General features: G+C 39.8%; 1 protein-coding gene and 1 long non-coding RNA gene across 3 annotated transcripts in view; one reads left to right on the plus strand and one right to left on the minus strand.

Moving 5' to 3' along the window:
• The window catches only part of ADAMTSL1 (ADAMTS like 1), a 489,531-nt gene that overhangs the window by 298,143 nt on the left and 168,236 nt on the right, over positions 1-23,152 (minus strand). The window lies entirely within an intron of this gene.
• LOC121232680 lies at positions 15,242-19,440 on the plus strand. The gene is made up of 3 exons (XR_005931581.1): positions 15,242-15,253; positions 16,153-16,154; positions 19,322-19,440. It is a non-coding gene; the product is annotated as an uncharacterized LOC121232680 (long non-coding RNA).

The following is a 23,152-nucleotide window of genomic DNA, read 5'->3' on the forward strand; positions in this document are numbered from 1 at the left end:
TGTGGTATGTGTGACCCTTCATTCCCATCCCTATTCTGTATGTCTTGAAAGGTAAGCTTTAACAAATATTTCAACAATATTGTTATATAAATCAGTTTTTGTGTATTTCTTTCAGAATTTATTCTCAACAAAATATAAAATGAAGGAGGTAACTGCCTAAATTACAAAAACTAATTAAGGTAATGAGAATTTTACTCCATGAACTGCATCAGTTTTTTTTTTTCCTGGCTTAGGAAAAAACCAGTATCATGTACTCTCAAGCTCAGAATGAGATACTGCAAAACAAAAGATGTACTCAAGCTGTGGATACATAGCAGCTCTGCTTTCAAAGCAATGCTATACTGTACTTAGCTTTTTTTTCCTCCTCCTAAACAGTGCTAATGTTGTAACTGGTCTCTGGGCAGGTTAAAGAGCTCTTACTGAAAACATATGAGAGCTGTTATTGAATCTCAGATAGGTATATATTATGATCATCTCTGAACCTAATTGATATGATATGGACTCCAAACTGCAAGTTCAGAGAATTATCTCAATATTTCAATCAGACATGCAAACATGCTTTGTCTCCCCAGAATCTACAAGTCAGGGTGATATGGTTATACCCCCATGTAGAAAGGTTGCGTTGTGCCTCCAGCTATTACAGAGAAGAAAGTGGTTCCTGTAAAAAATCTTTTTATTTCTGAGCTCTCAGTTAGATGTTGAAGCCCAGAGAAAAAGATTAGAATCTGAAAAACATGCAGAATTATTTTTCCTGTGTCAAAGCAGCAGAAGATCCTTCTCCCAGACTTAAAAATTCATTTAATGAGAATCAAAGGCAGCATTTGTTGGCAGAAAATTTCACAAGTTTTGCTAATGCTAGACTTTGCCAAATGTGTTTTGACGTGTTGATCTTCCCACCTCACTTGACAAACTATTAGATAAACAGATGTCCTAAACCTTCAGACTGAACCTTTTCAATTTGACTTATTTAATTCCTTAAAAATTAATTCATTTTTAATTGATGTAAAAAACCTAAAGAAAATATGATGAAAGCTGTGATCACCAAATCATTGCAAGCACATGCCCACAATTTCCATGAAACTAATTGGGAGGAGACCAGGTTACAGCTGGTAGCTAAAGGTCCTCAAGCAACAGTCATAACTTGTACCTCTAAACTAAGGCTTTCAAAGATGGATATATAAATTTATACCTGTAAAACTGTATGATGGACCATCTAGAATTGTGACCAGATTTTCAGAAGTGCTGACTGTCCATTATCCTCCACTGTCTTCTCTTTGCTCTTGTGTGTTTTTTTTTTTAATCTTTCATGGACCAAGCTTTCAGGCTATTTGCTATGTTTCCATTTGCAATTTGAAACTATAAATAATTATGGACTTGCTTTCCTACCTCGCAATTCAGGCAGGTAACATTGCTAAAATGAGGAAGTGCAACATACCTTATTAATTGATACTTCAGTACTTAAATTACTTATACACTAGATATAAAGATTTATAGATGCAGTTTACTGTCATCTGTGTGCCTTTTTTACAGCTGAAAATATGCAGGGTAGGAAATTTGGCAAGCCGGAACCCTTAGAGCCCTCTATTATCCTATGTAATTAATCTTTTAAAAAATATCTGTAAAATATAGTGCAATAGTAATTTTAAAAGCTTCATTTACCAGTATTTTCAGAGATTAACATCTGGTCAGTACTATGGTAATGAACAAACAGATGCTATAGAAGTTTCGAGGAAGCAAAACTGTTTATTTCAAATGTTTATTTCTCAAACGTAGAGATAATAGGAAAACGGTATTATATACATAGCCTGACATTGGAAGCACTGCTGAAGACAAAGAATGATGATGAAAGAATGCTGAAAATTGAACTAGATAATACAAGTCTGTCCTTAACACTTGTAGACAGTCTATTAGTATGCTTATACACCTGGGCAGACAAAATTTACAGTTTATCATAAGTTAAACCCTCAAATTTGATGGTTTGAGGCTTCGAGGTTCTGCTGCTGAGGTTCTGCAGCTAAGGTTTTGCCAAGTAAAACTTAGATTTAGTATAAAACATTAGGGTTCTTATGTATTTTGATATCATATTTTCATGCTTTTGAAACAATGATTCAGACTCAGGACCCTGATTGGAAAGACATACAAGTAATAATGGATGTACTTTTTGATAATGCAGAAAGAGATATGATCCAGAGGGCTGCTAGAACCCAGGCAGAAGCACAAGTAGCTTCTGGAGTATTACAGGGAATGGTGGAACAAAATTTTCCATCTACTGATCCCAGATGGGAATCTAATAATTTGGCTCAGAGAAGACTGTTAGATCAGTATCAAAAATGGGTTCTATTTGGAATTAGAACTGCTATGCCTAAGGCGATTAACATGTCTAAATTGTATGAAATTAAACAAGATAGAAAAGAATCTCCTACTGAATTTCTAAGCAGATTAAAAGATGCTGCTAGGAAAGATACTAATCTGGATCCTGAGTCTGAAGAAGGAAAAGCTCAATTGGCTCCTTTATTTATAAGACAATCCTCTGATGATATCAGAAGAAACTTACAAAAATTACAAGGAGCAGGTTCTTGAGATTGGGGAAAATTATTAGAAGTTCCTTGGGTGATATATAGAAATAGAGATGAATGACAGAGTAAAATGAATGCAAGGTTAGTGGCTGCTTTAGAAGTAGGAGCTGGCATGGGATGAGGCAGAGGAGTTATCCTCCAAGGAAGGGGACACGGTCGAGGAATGGGATGAGGGAGAGGAACTGGATTGGGGTCACCAGTGGGATTAAACCAGCCCCTGGGACCAAATCAGTGTGCATACTGTAAACAAGAAGGACACTGGAAAGGGGAGTGTCCCCTGAGACCTACAAGGTCACAAGTGATCCCAATTTTGACCACACAATCTCAGCAAGTTCCCCCTTTCTTGGGAAAGTTGAGTGAAAGTATCTGACGGGAACCGGAGGGGAGTCTCCCAGCAGAACCTGTGGTTACAGCTAACCTGGGAGAACAGAAAATCAAATTTTTAGTTGACACTGGAGCCACCTTTTCAGTTTTAAACACCTTAGAGGGGGAGTTAAGTTCTGAAGAAATTAGTGTTGTTGGTGCGAGAGACTAGACCCTTCTTTAAACCTTTTGGCAATGAAATTAGGAAAGCAATGGGTCACTCATCAGTTTCTGTATTTGCCAAATTCTCCTAAACCCCTGGTAGGGAGAGACCTACTTGAAAAATTGGAGGCATAAATTGAATTTTTAAATGGTAAGATTAGAATTTTAATTCCAGAAACTAAACATATCGAAGCAGTGGCTTTGTTGTTACAGGACGGTTACTGAGAGCAGAGGATCATACCAGTTGAAGTAAATAATGCTGTAATTCCAATCGTCTGGGCTGGGGAAGTTCCCGGTAAATCCAAAAGAGCAGAGCCTGTGAGAATTGATTTAAAGTCAGGATTGAGTCCAGAAAATCCTGAGACTGGGAGAAAAACACAATATACATGGACAGTCTTGCCTCAAGGCTTTAAAAACAGCCCTACCATTTTTGGAAATCAATTGGCATGAGAATTAGAGATTTGGAAGAAAGAAAATAATCAAGGAATCTTGTTACAATATGTGGATGATCTGTTAATTGCAGCTGAGACAGAAGAACAATGCACAAAGTTAACTATTAGCTTTTTGAACTTTTTGGGAATCAGTGGATATCGAGTGTCAAAGGAGTGAGCCCAAGTAACCCAGAAAGAAGTAACTTATCTGAGTTTTGAAATCCTAAAGGACAGAGACAATTAGGAACTGAGAGAAAAGAGACAATTTGTCCTCTCCCTGAACCTAAGACTCTAACAGAATTGCAAGCCTTTCTGGGAATGGTTGGGTGGTGTCGCCTGTGGATTGCAAATTATGGCTTCCTGGTCCGACCTTTAATACGAGCAGTTCAAAACCTCAAACAATGGATTTATAGATTGAACTGATGCCGGGAAAGCTGCTTTCAAAGAATTGAAACAGGCTTAATGGGGGCACCAGCCCTAGGTCTGCCAGATCTCACAAAGACATTTGAACTTTTTACTCATGAAAGAAAAGGTATAGCTCTGGGTGTCCTGGCCCAATATCTGGGACCAAGTTGGTGAGCTGCGGCCTACTTCTCAAAGCATTTAGACAATGTGAGTCTGGGATAGCCTGGTTGTCTGAGAGCCGTCACTGCAACTGTGCTACTGATCCTAGAAGCTTGTAAGTTCGCCTTAGGACAAAGAATTACTGTGTATGTTCCCCACATGGTAATTACTGTGCTAGAACAGAAAGGGGGGCATTTGGTTATCCCCTAGTAGAATGCTGAAATGCCAAGTGGTGTTGCTGGAGCAAGATGATGTTTACTTAAAAACTACTACCATCGCTAACCCTGCTGTGTTTTCAACAACTGATCAAGTTGAAGGAGAACCGGAACATGACTGCTTGCAGACAATCGAAGAAGTTTACTCCAGCCAACTGGATCTCCGAGATGCGCCACCAGAAGAAACAGATTGGGAACTATATACCAATGGAAGCAGTTTCATCTGTGAAGGAAAACATCTATCAGGATATGCAGTAACTACTACTGAGAAGGTAACTGAATCATGAGCTTTCCCTTCTAATGTATCTGCCCAAAAGGCTGAATCGATAGCTCTTATTTGAGCACTGGAACTAAGTCAAGGAAAGCGAGTCAACATCTGGACAGACTCAAAGTATGTGTTTGGAGTAGTACATGAACATGGAATGATATGGAAAGAAAGAGGACTGTTATCTGCACAAGGAACCACTACTCAGCATGCAGAACAAATACTGAAATTGTTAGAAGCCATTCAAAAGCAAACATCTGTCGTGATAATGCACTGTAAAGCACATCAGTCAGGTAAGACTGTGCCTGAAACAAGTAACTGATTGGCTGATAGAGCTGCTAAAGAGGCTGCAGAAAAAGGCATCCTAGCACTAGTTCCAGAGAAAAGTGTAAATTTGCCTAAAGCAGCTCCAAATTATAATGAAAAAGATGAAGACTTAATTATTAAATTGCAGGCTAACAAAAATGAAACAGGATGGGCTGTAACACTGACAGGTCAAATAATAGTCCCACCCACAATAATGAGAGAAATTGCCTGAGCTGAACATAACAAAGTACATCGGGGAAGAGAAAACCTTCTTAAACATTTACAAAAATGTATTTTGCATAGAGATATGACAAAAATTATTCCAACAATTACAAGTAGATATGAAATTTGTATACATAATAATCCCCAAACCAATAATAAAAACATTTTTTGAACTACTAAGCAAGGAAATTCTCCAGGAAAATACTGGCAAATTGATTTTACAGAATTGCCTTGAAAAGAAGGATATTGATATATCCTAGTTCTAGTTGATACCTTTACTGGGTGGCCTGAGGCTTTCCCTTGTCGCACCAACAAAGCAAAGGAAGTAGTTATCATTGTTACAATCTGCGTCGATTTTAGCTGTCTTAAACGAGCTGTGACACGATCTGTGTTCAAGTGAGACTACTAAAAGAATTAGTAGCCTCAAACAGAAAGGGGGGGATTGATAGCATATTTCCACACATTCTGTAGGGTATGTCTAAATATTTTGATGGTTTTAATATTTTGTACCAGCCGTGGAAACTGGTTTGCTGCTAGATGACTGTAAAAGTGAGATTTGGTAAATAATTATTAGAACACTATGATTGAAACAATAGACAAAAGTATAGCCAAGTAATTAACTAGTAGAGGTAGTTACTCATAAGTTTTGCAATTCTTTGCTCTTATAACTAGATGTTCCATTACAGTAGATGAGAACAATGTTGAAACTGACCACATGTGATTGAAACTGCATTAAGCTTCAAGATCAAAGAGCAAGGACAAGAACAAAGACTTCAAGGACAGCCAACAGAATCTCAAATGGATCGGTGGTTGTAAAAGCAGCCCTTCAACTCAAATGAATTCTTCATTGTGCACGATCGGATGTAGGCAGTACTGTGATAATCAGTTACAATATTTTTTATGTGTATGTATACTAATCTGATTAATATGTAATTGTTACTCCATATAACCTGTTTGTGCTGAAGCTGTGGCATGCACGCTAAGTGGAATTATGCTCCATGCATCCAGTGCTGCAATAAAGAATGCCTGCTTTCTAAAACTCCAAAACGAGTCTTAGAGAGTTTCTTCAACCGGCTTTTCGGTATAAATTTTGAAACAGCTTTCTCATTTTTCAGCCAGTTCTACTGAAAAACCTTCAGTGAAAAATCCTTACTAAGTCGTCCAGTAGGAATATTGCATCCTGACCAACGAATATTTCAAGTTATTGATAATAATTTCCAATTTTATTTCTTTCAAGAAATTCAGTTTCTAAATCTTTCAGACTTTACAGTATCCTCTCTCCTGCTCCAGTGCCTGGAAGTATTGGCAACTAAGTGATAAGGGCTTACTTTACAAGAACTAAATTCATGAATCAAACAAAAAAAATTCCTTTGTTCATATAATCAATATTCAGTTACAATGGCATTTCTAAAAGATATGGACAATTGAGCAAGTATAAGTCCTAGAGCTGCATTAGAGACTGTACAAAGTAATAAAAGTGGAATTTTGCCTTTCCACAGGAAAAGTGATGTAATGCTCTAACTACCTTAAGATTTACAGAGCTTGAACAAAAGCTTATTGCAGTTAGCTAGCAGAATCCTATTCACAGAAGTCTTTGAATCAAGCTAAAAGAAAATATAACCTTCTAATCCTCAGATTATTTCCAAGGCACTTTCCAGGTGAAAGTTTTCATTGAAGTAGTTTTATGGATAAAATATTTATCCTGATTGAAATTTTCACTGCTGAAACATAGACATTACAGTCTTTAGAGCGTAACTCTTAGAAAAGAGTTTTGTTTCAGTAACAATATATAAAATCATTATCTAGATACCATATAAGTTATATGAACAACTAATTCTTATTGAACCTCTCTTAAGCACTATAATTCTTCTAAACACAGAGAAGACAAGAACTAACTTGAATACTATGAATTCCTTGACTATGGTCTACTTTCTAGTGAAACTATGGCACAAATTCAAAATTTATCTATATTGTATAAATTTACCTTGCATTATACAAATTATGCTGTCCTTTGATTGAAAAAGTGGAATCAATTTTTAAGTCTGCAGAAACATTTTATAATACCATATTAGCATTCCCAAAGGAAACAAATATGTTATGAAGAATGAGAGATCACCAGATGAGTAAAAAGTGCTGTTTTCAAAAAACTCAAGATTATATTACATAATGAAGAGGAGGGCATTCCAGGGCCTGAAACAAATGGTGAAATACAGATGATAAGACTCAAAGAAAGGATCATAAAAATATGATATTAATATGGAGATCTGATGTGAAGTTTACAGTCTCAAAGGCATGCTGAACAATAACTTGTGCTAGAAGGAAGTAACTACAATAAAACAAAAGCAAAATTTCCTCATTTATGATTACCCATGACTACTTTGAATTTAGATCTGTGTTGTGTCACTTCACCACATTGCTTTCTAATGTGTACGTGTTTCTTCTCATCTGCTCTTACATATTACAATCAAAATACCAATGTTCATCCCAGATGAACTTTATACTGCACTTTAATGGTCTTTTTTGCAATTTTACCAGCAGTACCATATTCTGCTTAAACTGGTGTTATGGGACCCTCTAATGGTGGACCTTGTAATCTGCAGCACTATAGCTAAGAACTTGCCAGAGTACAAATTCTTCTGGCAGAATTTCTCAGCACATAAGTTCATGGAAAAAGATCATAAATATCTGAATTTTTTTTTAAAAAGATTTCATTAGGTTTTCAAAACAACTATAAATTTAGTACTGTGTGTAGTGGGTTTGCTATCTTATAAATCTTACATGTTGATAAATGAAATCTGGAAAATGCTTGAGGAAGCAGCCTAAACACCTACAGCAAACCACTGTCTGACTTTCATCTTTTTGTTAGCAAGTTCACACAACTTTTAGCAGGAATAAACATCTCCAGTTGAATGCAAGTGCTTAATAACTAGATGACACAAAATCCACTTCCTAGGTCTTGCCATAATGAGGTCTGTTTAGAGATAGGATGATGGTGCCAAATTTGTATCTGGAGTCAAGCTTCTTTTAAGCCTGGGGGGCCAATACTATGTATTGTGTGCCTCAGCTTATTGGATCTCTCACCATTTTGGAATAGTGGTGTAAATGGCTTTAAGAGGACTAGCATGAGCATGCCTTGAGATGCTAAGAAGCGACTGATGTGTTTTCACAAATCTTGCAAAAATACATCAGTCCTTTTTGCAATACCTGTAGGAAATTATTGCAACACAATGTATGACTTGGATCACATTCCTGCTTTTACAAAAGAATAACTTCATACTTTCTTAAAATGCATTCTTCATTGAGTGTTTTCCAGATCCTATCAAAAGGTATTGTTTTGCTAATAGGTCCCATTAAGGAAATCACAATAGATTGAAAGATACTGGAGTTGTCAGTGGCATCTGAAGGATAGAAAAGACATGCAATCTTGCCTTTTTGTGCCTGAATGTTTTCACAGTCTCACATAATCACTGCTGTTAGAGAGTATGTATTATCTGCAGCAATTTTTTCCCCATATCTCCTGGAAATTTTTACTTGAGAAATTGTTCCATTTTATAGTTGGAGAACAATACAGGGCTTTCTCTAGGTTGTTGAATATATACATTTGGATGATAAACCTGCAACAAAAATGAAGCTTGTCTCCAATTCTACACTTATGATCCCCTCAATAACATAAAAAGATCAGGCAGCATGTGTCTTCCACAAGTTCTCCTTCTCCTTCCCTTCTTTTTCTATCAGGTCTTTACTATTCCAGGTGCTTAATGATTTGAGTAATATTTTCTAGCAATATGAATCTTCTCCAAGAAAGATGAAGAAAGAAAATGTGAAGAATTTGTCATTTCTCTGAGATTGCTAAGGAGAGGTCGTGATAAATAGACTTCCATGCCCGTTTAGCCAGTGCTTCTCTCTAACATATTTGGGTTGTTTTTTTTACTGAAAGGAGGTGGTGTTTTGTCCTTTAGTAACACTGTGGGAGCGAGTATAATTTTTCATTTCCCAGCTGAAAGCACGTAGGTTGGTACTTCATCTGCTGCATTACCAATCCATCTAGAGAAGACTCTTGTTTAATTGAATAAAATCAATTTCCAAAGAGGAGTGAAATACGGAAAGTGGGAAGTGGAGAAATAAGAGATACAACATGGAATTCATCTGATGATTTTCAGTCACAAACTGAGTAAGTCACCTAATCCAAACTCAAAAAGCAAAAGCAAAAGCAAAAGCACAAGAGAAAGAAAAAGAAAAAGGAAAAAGAAAAAAACCCCAAACACCCACAAAATAAACTTGGATAAGGATGGGCAAGTAAGAGTCAAATTCAATACTTAAGGTCTCTGTTTAAACAAGGTGTGGAAAAAATTTTTCTACTTCTTGGTTGCTCAGCATCAAGATTTCAATTCTTAAACCTTCCCTCTGTGCTTGTGCTTGCTCTCCCAGAGGGATTAATCCTACAGAAAGCTCCTGCACACCTCTAGTTTGCATTTCTGCTTGCACAAACACAATGAGAACAAGAAATTTAATCATTCTGTTAACTTTCAAGTAGCTCCTTTAAAACAGGGAAAAAAAATGAAAGTCCATCCTGCAGTGTACATGAATACTCTCTATACTTGAATACTCCTTAAGATTAGCTAGCCTTTCAACTGGAAGCTGACAACTAAAATCTAGGCCAGCACGGCAGTGATCAAAACTATTTTTTTCATCAGAATTTCCAACACCTAATATCAAAAGGATTTATCGATATTGTTCTGGTCTTCCTGTCCTTTGTGAAGAGTGGATAAGACCTTTGCAGAATTTATGCCTGTATGAAGTTGGGCAGGTCTCATAATTATGCTTCACCTGTGAGTTTCCTCTACTCAGCCACTTGCTCCTTTTCAGAAACCAAAGAGAACTAGATATGAGGAATAGCATTCCACAGCTGTCACACATTACTTAGCCACTAACTAACTAACTAAAGCACTACCACAGGAGATATTACACCCCACACGCATGGCCCATATTATAAATGATCATAAGTGAATTGGCCACCTGTGCTCCCCTCCTGCAGGGGGGCCCAGTTCAGGACTGAGGAGCATTGGCAGGCGGTTGTGAAGATGCTTCCACTGCTGCTGTTCATACTGCATCAGTTTCATGGATAATAAGACTACTTCACATTTTATGTTTGTTAATCTGGCAAAAATATTAAACTTATTTAAAAAATATATGCCAACATAAATCATGCTGATCTTTACCAATGTGTTGCTACAATCATGTTTGCAGTCTATTATTAGCTCTCTAATGTCTTTTAATTCATGAGCTTTTAAGCTATATGGAAATTTTCAAAAAGGAAAAATAAATAATCATAATCATAATGTTTATGGTGCTTAAGGAGACAAATAACTGAAGCTGGAAGTAACAAAAAGTCCACTTTTCTAGTTAAGTAAACCTCTCAGAAGTAAGTGCAAGTCCCACATCTGAAAAGCAATTTAGAAGCTATATCCCCCAGTCACACTTGGGCCTTTAGCCCCAGTGGTGAATCCTTCTCTCTAAAGTGCCTGGACTAATTTTTAAATGACAGTTAGATTCCCAGGTTACTTAGAGCCTTCTGATTATTTCTAGCTTCTATGCTTCAAGCTAGTTTTCCATACAATTTTCTGGATTTTCAAAAGTGATGATTGACTTTGAGCGTCTAACCTTAAATGCAATGAAAAAAGACGTGACTGATAAAGATATTTGATCTTCCTCTGAAAACTGGGCATTTGAAAATTGTTATTGTAAACATGTAAATAACCCTACTTACTTTCTTAAATCGTGATTTTAGATTCCAGAAGCTCTTAAGATTGACAGTGTTGGAAGAACTGACAAGGAAATAGTTTTCAGCAGTGGAAAATCCAGGAAATTTTAAAGAGATAAGTGTGCTAACCACTTCTTCAGATACCAAATTGCTCATTCTTCACCTGTCCCTGAGATGGTTATGAAATGTAAGGTCAAACTGAATTGAGTTTATATTCATCTTTGAAAGGCAAGGAATGTACAGTGTAAGTGGAAAAAGAACATATTTGCTTTCCAGCCTCTGTTAAAAATTAAAGAAAAAAAATATGCAGTGACATCACTTGCCATTCCATGTTGTTCAAGTACAGTAACATCACTTTTGTCACAGACAAGTCACATACGTCCTTCAGCTAACATCAGAATAAATGCACTGAAACCTGAAATCCAGATATGGCATGTCAGCTGCTGCAGCCCTGCCAGTGAAGCAGCTTAGCACAAGGCATTGCCCAAATGGCTCTGTTTCATTGCACAGTGCTCAAACAATGAGGACTGCATTATTTTAGTATATTCTTCCCATTCCCCTGTCCTATTTTTTGCATTACACTTATTCCTTGGCACACAAGGAGCATCAGCCCACTTGCCTAACATGACCTATCCAAAAATAAACTGCAGGCAACTGATCTTCTCTAGTATTTTCAGCAGATGGCAAAAGAGGTTCATACCGAATGGCATGAACTTCCTAAAGCTGAGCACAGCAGCAGCTGACTCCAATTAGACTAAAGAGAAACATCCCGTGTTTTGTTACAGTAACAAAATTGTCCAGAGCTGGTATCTGAGGTATTAGAAGAAACATACTCTTCACATAATTTTACACTTAAACTAGAGCGTTAATCAAAAACCATTGTTAATGACACAAAAATCTTTCTTTCAGCTTTCCCCCATCAGCCCGTCTTCTCTAGTGTATTTTTTTTGCCACTCTTTTCTCATTTCATTCTCTCTGTGGATTTGGGGAAATAGTACAAGTGACACTGCCTCTGCAATGACTGCGTGGATCATCTGCACAACTGCTTGTATGATTTATGTTTTCTGAATCTCTAACCCTTGTAGTTTTGTTTCTGTGCACTACTCTTTTCCTCAAGACAGTGACCTAATTTACAACAAATTACAATCCAGAAAAGAAACAAATAGGCAGTAAGAACTGCTGACATTGATGCCAGTACTTTGTATTAATCTCTGTGCTCATGTTGTCTTTTCTTGCCTTCTCAACACACGAGCACTCCCACTCATCACCAGGTGCTCTATTTAAAAAAAAACAACAACCAACCACCGCCTGAATTATATAACTCTTGTGTCATGAATTCTCACAAATTATGTGGTACTAGCTGAATTAGCTCCCAAACTCCTAAGAACAGCAACAGCTGCAATAGCTGAGAAATGTATGGGAAGAATCATAGGTCAGACTTTTTGGAGCAATGATTCCTCATATATTTGTTTCTTAACATCTAAAAGCTAGTAAATAATTTTGCCTTTTTCTCTTTCATTGTCTAACTACAACATGAAGTAGCTGTTTTCTGTGCTATTCACTGCTGTTAAAAATTAATCCTTTTTTTTGTAATGGATTCTTTATTTTGTGCAGCATCAGTACATTTCAGTGCAGTTGCAAGAAAAATGCACCAGATGGCTCTATGGTGACGTTTGTCTGGGGTAGAGTGCCGATCACATGTTCAGAGTATATATAATACCTTCATCAAACGTAACTGGAATATTTATTTTAAAACTCTGGCTAAATGCCTTTACCTTTTAATGTCTTAGGTTTGATACCATGAGCAGGACAGAGAGAGCGGCTGAGAAAAATTTGAAATTAGAACTTTAACTATAAAGCAAAACCAAAATAAGCCTGAGTCAAGATAGGCCAGAATGGATACCCAGGACAGGTTGTAAGCAGATTTTAAGATGTGGTTCTTGACTTATGCCTTGGGTGCTGCAAACCTGTAAGTGAATTCAACCTGAATTACGTACTATACTATATGAGAATGACTATCATCTGTGGACAACCGAAAATGGCTAATCAAATTTCCTCACTATTACAGGCATTTTTTGGAATCTTCATGCCTCATTTTCAGCCTTATGTACACAGTTTATCCTCTTAAGGCAGGCAGTACTCAAGTCTTAACAAAAGCTTTTGGGCTTAACAGGGGTTTTTGAATGAATTCAGTTTTTCCGTTGGAAGTGAGGAATGAGAGAATTTTGGAGCTGTGTTTTTGCTGGGCTTAGCACTTTTTGCAATGCAAGAGGAGCAAATGCAGCCTGACATGCAGACACCATGGGAAGTCAGGGCTAGGAATACATACCATAGTTTGCATGGCTGTTGCAGTATGGGAATGAGACAGGTCGCTAGCTGGTTTTGGAGGAACTGGGAGAGGGGTAGCTCAGAGCCACAGCCAAGAGTGAGGACCTGCTAGTGGCACAGCAAGTGATTGTATAAAGGGGCAAATGGAGGGCAAAGAGCCCTCTCCAGCTTTCCCAGCCAGACCATAATTGTAAATTTTCATTTCACTGAAAGTTTCAACTGAGTAAAAAGATTAATTTGAGAAAAAAATCATTCTCTGAAATCTTCAGTGTTTTTAAGGAGAAGATCAAAACAGTATTCAGAAAGCTGTTTTCTTTTTCAAAGAATATTATCTAATCTGTTCATTATGTTTTTCAAGTTTTACAGAGAAACCTAGATACATATTGGTCATCAGGGCAAAAAAGTAGCAAATAGCAATACATAAAACTCAGTATTTTTCACTTAATCAGAATTCATCTAATGAAAGTCCAATAAAGAATTCATAAAGACTGTTCATAATTGAGAGAATTACCAGCAACAGATATATCACCCAGAATCTGACTCTACTGAAATTTTTGTAATAGCAAGTGATGCACAAGTATCATTTACTCTCCAGGGTTTTTTAAAGATCAGTTCCTTAAATTGTCAGTGAAAGAGAATCCAGAGCTTTTTCCTTTTAAGTCCTCTTTATAAAAGCATTAACCAAAGTAAAAAACAGCTGAACTAGATTACTACAAAAATATTTCATAATATGTAAAACCACTACAGAAATCATATGGAATATTTAAAAAACTAAAGTACTTTAAAAAAATCAATGAAAAGCATTAGTACCTACACAAAATTTCCAAGATTTTATGGTACTTGTATTACAACATAAATAAACATAATAGCAAAAATCTGATTCTTCAGTATTTATGTATAAAAATCAATAGTTCTATTTCAGAAAAATTCTCCAGGTATTATGTGACCAAAATGTATCCCATCACTTGGCTTTCTCAGCTATTTTTCAGTCAACATTTAAAAAAATGCCACCCCAATGAAGCCTGGTGGCTCTTTCTGTCTTTCTACATTTCCAACCTTCAATAGTTGACTAAGTCCTGTAAAACTGAATGCTATTAACTGTAGCCAAAATGGTAGAATCATAAATTGGAAAAGACTAAAAGATGTCTTCCAGTCTTTTCACTTTTCTCCCATAGAACAATTATAATTTTAACATTTTTGACAGACCTTCGTCTAACATTTTGTCCTAGTTTTGGCTGGAATAAATTTAATTTTCTTCTTAGTAGCTGGTATAGTGCTGTGTTTGGGATTTAGGATGAGAATAATGTTGATAACACACTGGTGTTTTAGTTGTTGCTAAGCACTGTTTATACTAAGCCAAGGACTTTTCAGCTTTTCATGCTGCCCTGCCAGTGGAGGCTGAGAGTGCAGAAGAAGCTGGGAGGGGACACAGCAAAGACAGCTGACCCAAATGAGCCAAAGGGGTATTCCATACCATATCATACCATGCCCAGTATATAAACTGTGCGCAGTTGGTGGGGGGACACCACAGCTGGGGGATTGGCTGGGTGTCAGTCTGCAGGTGGTGAGCAATTGTATTGTGCATCACTTCTTTTGTATATTCTATTCTTACTGTTATTATTATTATTATTATTATTATTATTATTATTATTATTATCCCTTCCTTTTCTGTCCTATTAAACTGTCTTTATCTTAACCCATGGGTTTTTGGGGTTTTTTCCCCGATTCTCTCCCCCATCTGACTGGCAGGCGGGGAGTGAGCAAGCAGCTGTGTGGTGCTTAGTTGCCAGCCGGAATTAAACCACAACAGTCCTTTTTGATGCCCAACGTGGGGCTCAGCGGGTTGAGATAAGGACAAATCTGACTGAAATGAATTACCATCAATTTGTTATAAGGATTCATTAAATTAGTTCAACAGTCACAGTCAGAGTGTTGATTTATTTGCTCTCAAAGTCAGTGCGCTTGTTCTTAAAGTTGTGTTATGTAATACTTTACTTGCAGTACATGCTCCCTGTTGTGCTGTTTATCACCTGTGGGAACTGGGCTGATTATATATTGCTGTACTTTGTAACACTGGCTTAAGACATGATAGAATTGCTAGTCATGAAACTAATCTGGTATTTGTATTCAGCACTGCTGTCACCTCTGTACTTTGGGAGCCATCTATCAGAAAATATTAATAATTACACCTTTTATCTTTTCTCCTTGGAGAGCCAATTCATGGGGGAGACACCTCCCTTCATTCTTCCCTTCTCCTCCAGGCAAATTACAATAGCTCTTGAGAATTTTGAATATCCTTGGGATGTTCAAACCAGCATGTTCCTATTGGTATGTCTCCTGAAAGTGTTCCAGGTCTTGTTTAAGGTTAAACAACTGTTTAAGAATATCACCCAGAGATCTGCCCCGAGGCTGGATAATCAGGGTGGCATGGCATGTAGGAGAATATGGGCAGGTGTCTAGAGAACTTCTCACCTCCAAGGGTTTGGAACTTCACTCCTGAACAACTACAGGACCCTGATAAAGTGATAGAATATTTAAAAGCAAAATGCTGTGTCTATTCCAAAGATGCACAACTTACTGCAATGTCCTGGACTCTGGCCAGGGCTGGTACCCTGTAGTTTTATCTGTGTGACCATGGAGAGGACATGAGGAAGTGGGAGGGAAAACCTACCTTGACCCTAGATGCATGGTACATGAGTTGTGACGAAAAACAACCTCAAAAGGGGATTCTCCCAGGAAAAATGCAGCTCCAGTTTCCAGCAGGCAATTCGCCAGACAGAGAAGGGCTGATCTTACTTCCAATCCTCTTGAAGGGACTTCTAAGTCAGTTTTACAAAAAGTGAGTAATGAATACTCCGAGCAGGATTAGAGGGGCCCTGCCTCCAGCCATGTAGAGGAAGGGGACAACTGGGTCTATTGGACTGTGTGGATTCGAAGGCCTGGCATGTCAGACCCACAGGAGTACAAGGCTCTAGTGGACTCCGGTGCACAGTGTACTCTAATGCCATCAAGTTATAAAGGGGCAGAACCCATCTGTTATTTCTGCAGTGGCAGACGAATCCCAACAGCTAACTGTATTGGAAGACTAAGTGAGTCTAATGGGGAACAAGTAGCAAAAGCACCCCATTGTGACTGTGTCACAAACTGTTCTAAAAAGGATGTCTCAAACAACTCAAGTGGAATGCCTTGTGAGACTGGGAGAGAGACAGAACGAGCTCTGTGGAGGTGGGGCAGTGGGATGCTTCTCTCTTACTTCCTCCTGTTGTTGCCCGGAGACAGAACTTGCCTGACTATGCAGGGCAAGCCAGAGAAGCTGAGAACCTTCTGGAACAACAAACTGCGCAGGCATAAGAAAGGGTATATAAAGCCAACAGCACACCTGTGTCTTTGTCAACCCATCACTTATGGACCAAGCTTGCTACTCTACGAAAATGCGGGATGCAAGGGTGGTGATACTTCCCCTTTCTCTATCCCCTCCTCTTCTCTCTCTCTTTCTTTTTCTCTACCTGCTCTCTCCTTCTCATATATATTCATGTATATAAGTTTTGTACCAATTGTGACGGGTTGTTAGGAAAGTGGCCTCTTTGCCAAAGTGCCCTTAATCACTCGCTGAAATGTATCAGTTAATGATTGCCAAATTGTCCTCGTTCATTCACTAAAGTTGTCAGTTAATAAAGTTACCAGCAAATTGTTCCTCTGAGTCATTGTCGTGGGTCGACCCGCCCCACAACTCTGCTGAGCAGAGGCCAACTTTTCTGACAGTACGCAGGCTCTTGGGAAATCCCAAGATTCACCCCCCCGTCGTAACCCACCACATGAGATGAGACAGACAGGGTCAGAGTCTCCGTGCATCCTTGGCATAGGCTACCTCAGGAGAGGGTATTTTAAGGACCCAAAGGGGTATCGGTGGGCTTTTTGTATAGCTGCCTTGGAGACAGAGGCAATTAAACAGCTATCTACCCTGGCTGGTCTCTCTCAAGACCCTTCGATTGTGGGGTTGCTGAGTGTTGAAGAACAACAAGTGTCAATTGCTACCACAGTGGTGCACTGGCGGCAATATCGCACCAACCGAGACTCCCTGATAAGCTGACTCATCGACTGGAGAGGCAAGGAGTCATCAGCAAATCTCGCTCACCCTTTAATAGTCCCGTATGGCCAGTGGGAATGTCTAATGGATAGGGGAGACTACCAGTTGACTATCATGGCCTGAGCGAAGACATGTTGCTGCTGAATGCTTCCGTGCTGGACGTGCTAGAACTTTTAACATGAACTGGAGTCAAAAGCAGCTGAGTGGTATGCCACGACTGACATCACTAATGCGTTTTTCTCAATCCCTCAGGCCGCAGAGTGCCGGCCACGGTTTGCTTTTACTTGGAGGGGCATGCAGTAAACCTGGAATCGACTGCCCCAGGGGTGGAAACACAGCCCCACCATTTGCCATGGACTAATCCAGACTGCACTGGAACAGGGTGAAGCTCCAGAACACCCGCAGTACATTGATGACATCGTCGTATGGGGCAACACAGCAGAAGAGGGTTTTGAGAAAGGGAAGAAAATAATCCAAATTCTTCTGAAAGCTGGTTTTGCCATAAAACAAAGTAAGGTCCAGGGACCTGCACAGGAGATCCAGTTTTTAGGAATAAAATGGTAAGACGGATGTCGACGATCAACAAAGTAGCAGCTGTGTCTTCACTGACTAATAAAAAGGAAACACAGGCTTTCTTAGGTATTGTGGGGTTTTGGAGAATGCATGTTCCAAATTATAGTCTGATTGTAAGCCCTCTCTATCAAGTGACTCGGAAGAAGAACAATTTGAAGTGGGGCCCTAGGCAACAACAAGCCTTTGAAGAAATTAAGCAGGAGATTGTTCATGCAGTAGCCCTTGGGCCAATGCAGGCAGGACAAGATGTTAAAAATGTGCTCTATACCACAGCTGGGGAGAATGGCCCCACTTGGAGCCAGGAGTTTCTGGCAGAAAGCACCAGGGGAGACCAGAGGCCAAGCCCTGGGGTTTTGGAGTCAGGGATATTGAGGATCCGAGGCCTCCTATACTCCAACTGAAAAAGAGATATTGGCAGCATATAAAGGAGTTCAAGCCGCCTCAGAAATGGTTGGTACCGAAACACAGCTCTTCTTAGCACCCTGACTGCCGGTGCTGAGCTGGATGTTCAAAGGGAGGGTCTCCTCTACACATCATGCAACTAATGCTACGTGGAGTAAGTGGTTGCACTGATCACACAACGAACTCGAATGGGAAACCCCAGTCACCCAGGAATTTTGGAAGTGATCACGGACTGGCCCAAAGATTTCCAAAGGTTCTGGACTATTGCCAGAGGAGGAGGTGACGTGTGCTGAAGAGGCCCCACTGTATAATAAACTGTCAGAAAATGAGAGGCAACATGCCCTGTTTACCGATGGGTCCTGCTGCATTGTGGGAAAACACTGGAGGTGAAGGCTTCTGTATGGAGTCCTATATGACATGTTGCAGAAACTCCTGAAGGAGAAGGGGAATCGAGTCAGTTTGCAGAGGTGAAAGCCATCCAACTGGCTTTAAGAAATTGTTGAATGAGTGTGGCAGTACACTTCCCGCGCCCCCCCCCCCCCCCCCCGCCCCATCCCACTGGCAGGAAACAAAACTTCTCCAGGCAGGGAGAAGGGGAAGGAAAAAAAAACCCCTTAACCCTGGAGGCTGCAGGTTGAAAATTGAACTGGCCAATCGAGACATGCCAGGTACACCGAGGTGACCTTCTTGGCCAATAGGGATTAAAATGACCACAGATCAGATTCGACAAGGGTATAAACGGGGTCCCACCGGAGGACACGTTGGAATCAGTCCTCCTCGGAGCAGCGGGTCTGCAGTCAGGGACTCCCCCTTGGGTCAGGGCACCGCTCGAGGTAACTCCTCAAGGGAGAGAGCCCTCATCTTTTAGGTGAGTGATATGTGCATTTTGAGTCATCACTTTTAAATCTCAAGGATTCTTAAGTCGCCTGTGTAGTACTAATTCCCCTTACAACATTGAGCCTGTAGTTCACTACTGTTACTGGAGTTCTAAGTAACTTTTACTGAAGAATAAATCTGAGCTTTAACACCTGTTGGATTTGAGTGTGTGTGCATCTGTAACAATGAGAAAAGCGGCCAGTGCTCTACCTCTATAGTGACTCATGGGTGGTGGCAAATGCCCTGTGGGGGTGGTTACAGCAATGGAAGCAGAGCAACTGGCAGCGCAGAGGTAAACCCATTCGGGCTGCTGCACTGTGTCAAGATACTGCGTCCCGGCTAGAGAACCCGTTGTAAAAGTACGTCACGTAGATGCTCACGTACCCAAGAGCTGGGCCACTGAAGAACATCAAAACAACCAGCAGCTGGATCAGGCTGCCAAGGTTGAAGTGGCTTAGGTGGATGTGGGCTGGCAACATAAGCGTGAACTATTTATGGCTTGGTGGGCCCATGACCCCTCAGGCCATCAGGGAAGAGATGCAACATATAGATGGACTCACAATTGAGGGGTGGACTTGACCATGAACACTGTTGCACAAGCTATCCATGCACGTGAAACATCTGCTGCAATTAAGCAAGCCAAGTGGTTAAAGCCTCTGTGGTATGGAGGGCGATGGCTGAAATATTAATATGGGGAGGCCTGGCAGATCGACTATATCACACTCCCAGGAACCTGCCAAGACAAGTGCCATGTGCTTACTATGGTGGAAGCAACCACCAGCTGGCTGGAAACATATCCTGTGCCCCACGCCACTGCCAGGAACACTATTCTGGGCCTTGAGACGCAAGTCTCATGGCGACATGTCACCCCCAAAAGAATTGAGTCAGACAACGGGACTCACTTCCGAAATGACCTCATAGACACCTGGGCCAAAGACCGTGGCATTGAGTGAGTATATCACACCCCTTATCATGCACCAGCCTCTGGCAAAATCGAATGATACAATGGACTGTTAAAGACTACATTGAGAGCAATGGGGGGGTGGAACCTTCAAACACTGCGATACAGGTTTAGCAAAAGCCACCTGGTTAGTCAACACCAGAGGATCTACCAATCGGGCTGGTGCTGCCCAGTCAGAACTTTTACATACTGTACGAGGGGATAAATTCCCTGTAGTGCACATAAAAAATATGTTAGGGAAGACAGTCTGGGTTACTCCCGCCTCAGGCAAGGCAGACCCATCCATGGGATTGCTTTTGCTCAAGGACCTCGGTGCACTTGGTGGGTCATGTGAAAGGATGGGGAAGTCTGATGTGTGCCTCAAGGGGATTTGATTTTAGGTGAGAATAGCCAATGAATTAAATTGTGTGATGTTAGTTGCTATATAACCCTGCCACTGTATGTTATCATTACTATAACGGGTATATGCTATATCAATGGTATTACAGTAAGAATCACTTACATTAAGCAAGAATGAACTTCGATAAAACTAAGCAAAGCGCAGTAGTGATGGAACCAGAACTGACTTCAGCGTGCAACAATCCAACTTTACACACCATCCTCCTGCTGTGTCCAATGTCAGCCGCCTGCCACACTGCACCAAAGCCCGATCCTGTTCTGCCAACCGAGCGGACTTTGTGCCATTCCTCCTGCCCAGAAAGACTGGTATGACAGATGGAGCCCAACGCTGGGGACTAAATGAACTCAATGGACTTTTTAAAGGCTCATAGACTGTGGGAATGATATCTGTGTGTATATATATCAAATGACAGGAGAAGTGGTGGTGATTAATTGAAAATGTATTGGAAAGTCTGGGACCTGGACATGATGTAGATGGTATAGAATAAGGGGTGGATATTGCCCTGGTTTCAGCTGGAAGAAATATAATTTTCTTTCTAGTATCTGTTACAGTGCTGTGTTTGGGATTTAGGATGAGAATAATGTTGATAACACACTGGTGTTTTAGTTGTTGCTAAGCACTGTTTATACTAAGCCAAGGACTTTTCAGCTTTTCATACTGCCCTGCCAGTGGAGGCTGAGAGTGCAGAAGAAGCTGGGAGGGGACACAGCAAAGACAGCTGACCCAAATGAACCAAAGGGGTATTCCATACCATATTATACCATGCCCAGCATATAAACTGTGCGCAGTTGGCCAGGGGGCACTGCAGCTTGGGGACTGGCTGGGTGTCAGTCTGCGGGTGGTGAGCAATTGTATTGTGCATCACTTCTTTTGTATATTCTATAACTATTATTTTTTTCCCCTTCCTTTTCTGTCCTATTAAACTGTCTTTATCTCAACCCACAAGTTTTGCTTCTTTTTTCCCGATTCTCTGCCCCATCCCGCTGGCAGGGGGGAAGTGAGCGAGTGGCTGCATGGTGCTTAGTTGCCAGCTGGGATTAAACCATGATATATACTCATAAAGACATTCTGTGATACAGAATTCACAGACTCGTCAGACGTGTCAACTACTTCTCTGTCCCTACTGGAATGAATTTTTTCCTGGATATGTAGCCTGAATCTTCCTTAATATAATTTAAACCCACTACTTCTTGTCTTATGGACACAGACCACAAACTATCCTCCCTGTTTCTTCATCACTTGTTTACAAATTTGAGGACCATGTACCCTTCCCTTTATCTTCTTACAAACACACATTCTGAGATTTGCTTAAAGACACTGTAAGCATCAATCAGACATAATTACCAGTGGTGGCCAGTAAAGAGATTTCTGTACCTGCCCTCTATCCTGCAGCCTGAGAGCCACTGTTTTCAGGATGGTGCTCTCTGTCAGTGACAGAGGGCACAGCAGAAATTTTCTATGTAATATCTGTTTTTTTAATTCTAACTGTACTGTCCTGCTCTAATTGCAACATATTCTGTTCCAACAAATCTGTGTCCCATCAGGAGTACTTTCTCTTCCTCTTTCTGGCAATGAAAAAGAGGGGGATGTGGTGGTGAAACAAGGAGAAAAGGAGGCCAGTATAATGCACCTCTACTGAAAGCAAAACTTTCCTTAAACTCAGTGAAGAATTTGTCTGAGATGGATCTGAAGGGACAACACAGAAAAAGGGCTGTTTATCTCACCATCAAATAGTTGGACAATGTTTCTCTGAGTCAATAACAGTACTTTTAAATTTGTGTGCTTCCCTTTATTCAGTGCAGCACTTGAGAAATAGAGGAAAAGATGAAAGAGCAAGGGAATAAAATGGTTTTATTTCTTTTGTTTCGCTCTTTCATTAAATTTGCCTTCTCAGATATGCTTTGAAAGTCTTCTTAACAGAGAATATAATCTCCCACTTGCTTGCTGTAATTAAGGTTTTATTTTGAAATTAAATATAAGAACAAAGATCAGCTTTCTTATTATATTTGCTAATTCAGCTACTACTACATTTCATTTTTGAAACTCTTATGACTGAGTCATCCCACCTAATACTGTTACAAGATAACTAGGGTAATATATGTGTCCCATTAATTTTACTCTCTTGGAGGAGGATGGATATCATTAAAATGCCAGTATTACACAAGAGAGATGACAAACAGCAGGCTCTGAATGGGAAAAGGATCTCTGTGGAATCGTTGTTTTTTTCCCACAGTCCTAGAAAACATCACATTCAGCTCCTGCCACCATTACAACTAACTTACATTGATGAGATTTTACCAATTCAGTTATACTATGTAAAGCTGTCCAATTACTCTACTTTCTTTCTCACAAGGAAAAAAAATGATGTTGCTAATGACCTACTGAGTCAGACAAATGCTGGTACATGTCTGAATCCAACCACAATTTCATTTTTTTTCATAATTACAATGAGTGCAAACTAGTCTCTGAAGTCATTGAGGGGAGTCAACTGATAGATGCAAGCTTGAATTTATGTCAAGAAAACTCTATTCCCATATTTTTGACATAAGAAAGCAGAGAAGAAGGGAAGACTAAGTAAGAAGATAAAAAAGGAAGTAACTGGGGAGCAGAAAAGGACTTTTGGAGAGACAGTTTTCTGTACAGTATTTTTTAACTATTCC

The sequence above is a fragment of the Aquila chrysaetos genome, chromosome Z, assembly GCF_900496995.4.
Source record: "Aquila chrysaetos chrysaetos chromosome Z, bAquChr1.4, whole genome shotgun sequence".
Taxonomy (NCBI): Eukaryota; Metazoa; Chordata; class Aves; order Accipitriformes; family Accipitridae; genus Aquila; species Aquila chrysaetos.